The sequence below is a fragment of the Penaeus japonicus genome, unplaced genomic scaffold (genome assembly GCF_977035675.1).
Source record: "Penaeus japonicus unplaced genomic scaffold, GWHDUDI00000001_assembly GWHDUDI00000039, whole genome shotgun sequence".
Taxonomy (NCBI): Eukaryota; Metazoa; Arthropoda; class Malacostraca; order Decapoda; family Penaeidae; genus Penaeus; species Penaeus japonicus.
The window spans coordinates 17,192,687-17,197,686 of NW_028234441.1; positions in this window are offsets into that span (position 1 = coordinate 17,192,687).

Consider the following 5,000-nt stretch of genomic DNA (forward strand, 5'->3'; position numbering starts at 1 on the left):
ATAGACAATATCCTATTTTACTTAATGAAGTGTTTAGAGCTAATGATTTTCCATCTATTTCTATCCCTTCTTTCCTTCTCCCCACTTCTCTTCCTTCCCTCTTTCCTATCTCCCTTCCTTCCTTCCTTCTCCCTATATCCCTTTCTTCCTTCCATCTCCTTATTTCCCTTCCCCTTTCCTCCCTCCCACCTCCTTATTTCCCTTCCCCTTCCCTCCTTTCCATCTCCTTATTTCCCTTCCCCTTTCCTCCCTTCCATCTCCCCTTCTCTCTCTCTCTCTCTTCCGTCCCTCCCTCCGTCCCTACGTCCCTACGTCCCTCCCTCCCTCCCTACATCCCTCCGTCCCTCCCTTGTGGTCTCATTGGTGTCAGTAGCACTCAAGTGGAGGGAGGGGATACGTGGAGGGTACGTAAGGGCCCTCCACACAAGAGGGGACCCGGGCTCGAGTGGGACGCCAGTGAACCTAGTGTTTTGGCTTGTGAAAGAGAGCCTCCGTCGCCGCGGCTGCTTCCTGCCTCCTCTGTGGGTGTGTGTGTGTGTGTATGTGTGTGTGTGTATATATATATATAAAATATATATATATATATATAGATATATATAATATATACATATATATATATATATGATATATATATATAAAATATATATATAATATATATATATGTATGTATGTATGTATTTGATGTATGTACATATATTATATATAATTATATATACTTTTATGATAAATATATATAGTATATACATATATATATATATATATATATATATATAATAAATAAAATATATAATATAATGTAAGTTTTATATTTACCTATTTATATACATACATACTGACACGGACACAGACATGAATACACACAGACACACACACACACACACACACACACACACATACACACACACACACACACACACACACACACACACACACACACACTTCATCTTTATGGTAATTATTATCATTATTTTATTGTTTTATCATTGTGGTTGACATCAAATTTTTGTTGTAATTATTCATCTTATTTGTACTTGCGATCATTATTACTATGACCATAACCATCATTATTATAAATATATTATCATCATCATTACAATCATCATCGCCATCATTAATGAACACCACTATAGTCATCACAATCATCATCGCCATCATTAATGAACACCACTATAGTCATCACAATCATCATCATCACCATTGCCACCACCAAACACAATTATCATCACCACCATCTTCATTCACAATCATCATTACCACCATTATTCATCATCATCATCATCAAGGTAATAACAAAGATAATATTAATATCTCACACATAAAATATCAAAATATTTGTGCTTGATTAACTTTATCCTTAAATCTGTAAATAAATCTATCATACATTATATATATGATTAATAATTATATCTATCTATCTATCTATATATATATATATGGATATATATATATATATATATATATATATATATATATATACATATACATATATATCCCTTTAAATATCACAATTACAAATATCATTAAAATTTTGCTTTAAAAAATACACAATTTTACATTTCACTATCGATGAAAAAAAGAAAAGAAAGATGTATAAAAAAAGATAAATAGATTAATAGATAAAGCGATGAAGCAGCTGGTCAGAAAAAAGGGTTAAAGATTTTTTTGTTTTTTTAAGGACGACTTCGAGGTCCTGTGAAATATTTTATTTATTTATTATTTTTTAATGCTGTTTATCCTTTTCTTAAATTTTGGTTTTATTATTATTATTATTATTATTATTATCATTTTAGTTATTTATTATTTTCTTTTTCGTTTTTTTTTCTTTATCTATTTACTATTTTCTTAAATTTTCGGTTGTTCTAATAGGGTGTGTTAGTTCGAGGTCTTCTATTTCTTTTTTTTTCGTAAATTGTTGTTTTAATAGTTATTTAGACTTTTTTTATATAAGGTTAAAAAGAAATAAAGCTGGTTTTGACTATTAACTTTCTTTTTTTTCCTATCTTTTATGGGAATATGTATGTGTGTATATATATTATTTCCCCATTTTGCAAAATTTGCAGGAAATTAAAGAGGGAGGTTATATTTATATATATATATATATATATATATATATATATATATATATATATATATATATATATATATATATATATATATATATATATATATCATTTTTTATCTAATTCTATTAACTTATTTACTTACCTTTTTTATTAACCTATTTATTAATTTATTCTTTTTATGAAGGCCTTCCATCTTTATGAGGTATTTAAAAGCATCAAAAGTATCTATCGTTTCTTAAACAGACGAGAAATAATTCAGTTCTTAAAATGTAAATCTATATGAATTCATACTATTTTTCTTGTTTTTCTGTTTTTTTTTTCCTATTTCAGACATTAGTTATTAAACAAGAAGACGAAGAAAAAGACATTTATTGAGTCTTCTGATAAATGGAATTAGCGGTGACACACATGCTTGTTCGGAAATAAAATTAAGGGTTCTTATCGTTATGGCATTGTTCAGCAGAGTGTGACAGTTGTTCGAGTCGATGTACATTTGTTCCCTCCTGCTGAGCCCCCCTTCCCCCCTCCCCCCTTCCTCCTCCCTCCTCTTTACCTCCTCCTCCAACCCCTGCCTTGACGCCCCTTGATGCCCCCTTCTCCTCTCTTTAACCTCCCCCCCCCCCCCCCACTTACTTACTTACTTCCTCACCCCTTCTCCCCCTTCTTCTCTTCTCTTCTCTCTCTCTCTCTCTCTCTCTCTCTCTCTCTCTCTCTCTCTCTCTCTCTCTCTCTCTCTCTCTATCTCTATCTCTCTCTCTTCAACCCCTGCTTTGGTGCCCCCCTCTCCTCTCTTTAACCTACCTCCTACCACCCACCCACCTCCTCCACCTCCTGCCTTGACCTACCTACCTCCTTCCCCCCACTCCCACTTACTTAATTCCTCACCCCTTCCCCCCTTCTTCTCTTCTCCTCTCTCTCTCTCTCTCTCTCTCCCTCTCTCTCTCTCTCTCTCTCTCTCTCTCTCTCTCTCTCTCTCTCTCTCTCTCTCTCTCTCTCTCTCTCTCTCTCTCTCTCTCTCTCTCTCTCTCTCTCTCTCTCTCTCTCTCTCTTTTCACCCTTCCTACCCCCTGCTGCATATTTGGATAAGCTAATCGCGAAGGGGTTTTGAGGAAAGACCACTCGTCCCACTTCGATTGTCCTCCGCGTCGAGTGGTGACATCTGTTGGTTGTAATTGTGACTATTTCCATCGGATGACGGAAATTGATCGATGTACCCCCCTCCCCCTCCCCCTCCCCCACACCCCTTTTTTCACGCTGGGAGACCTCACGTCGGGATTATTGTGTTGGGTGTTCGCAAATTTAAATAATTATTATCTGATTGAGTTTTTTTTTTATTCATTTTCATTCTGTGTGCAGTTGATAATACAAAAAAATTTATTAAGGTTAATGATATTACGAATGGATTTGAAAAGGAAATTTTGCAGTCAGCTGTTTCAAGGACCTTTTTTTTTTTTTTCTTTTTTCTTTTTCATTTACATGTAAAGTTTGTGGGGGAGGCGTTGCGTCTATAGACATAACGCACATATTAATGCACAGGAATATTGAGTAGACAATAAAAGAGATAAAGAATAACATCAACACAATACAACCCACCACACAACACAACCCACGACACAACCCACACAACACAATCCACCAAAACACCAACCAAACACAATCCACCCACCAAACACCCACCCACCCACCCACCAAAAACCCACCCACCCAACCCACCCACCAAAACCCCCCCACCCACCCACCAAACCCACCCACCCACCAAAAACCCACCCACCCACCCACCAAAAACCCCACCCAACAAAACCCCACGACAATCAGCCATCCCCACCACACAACACCCCCACCCACCATACAACACCCCCACACAACATAACCCACCCACCCACCAAACCACCAAACACTCACCACCCCCCAAAAACCCACCCACCCACCAAAACCCCACCACAATCAGCCACCACCACCACTCAAACGACCCCGCAAACTCGAAACAGGTGGTGTTGCTCTCCATAGCCTTGCCCCTTCGGCCACCACGCCCTAAGTGGCACTCGAGACCCGGGCGTGGCTGGACTAAGATGAGGACGCCCTTAGCTTGGCACTTGAGGGCCAGGAGGGTCATTGGTCAAGGGGGAGGGGGAGGGGGGAGGTGGTGGGGGCCACATATGGTAGGTTCGCTTTGTGCCAGTATGGTTCCTGTGTGAGGGAAGGGTGGAGGAGAAGGCAGGAGGGAGGGGGGAGGGTAAATGGGGTTTGGGTTGGGTTGGGTTGGGGGAGGGAGGGAGGGGAGGGAGTGGGGGGTGGGGTGGGGTTTGTGTGTGTGTGTGTGCGTAGTTTGAGTGTTTATGAGAGAGAGAGAGTGTGTGTTTGTGTGTTTGTGTGTGTGTGTGTGTGTGTGTGTGTTCATGAGAGTGTGTGTGTGTGTGTTCATGAGAGATTGTGTGTATGTGTGTGTGTGTGTGTGTGTTCATGAGAGAGAGTGTGTGTGCGTGTGTGTGTTAGCGTGTATGTATCTACTTTGACATTGGGGGGGAGGGTGCATAGGCATATGTGTGAACATGCTGCTATATAAAAAGCAATTTATACCGTAATACAATCACTATAAAAAGAATAAACAGTAATAACAATAATATTATGATAATAACAATGATAACAAAAAATACCTGCGTATACATGTGATAACTTTTGCTTTTGTGTATAATATTATAACAAAAGCAAATGACATTAATAATGATAGTATGAAAGTTTGATAATAATGATGACTATCACATTATCACCATAAAGATAATGATAGTAAATACAAGACAATTAGATGAATTAGATATTTCATATTACATTTTCATATCTATTAGGATTGTAATTATCACCAATTATCAATATCATTGTTACTATTATCATTATGATTGCTGTTAACATTATAGCTATCATCATTATAATTATCATTTT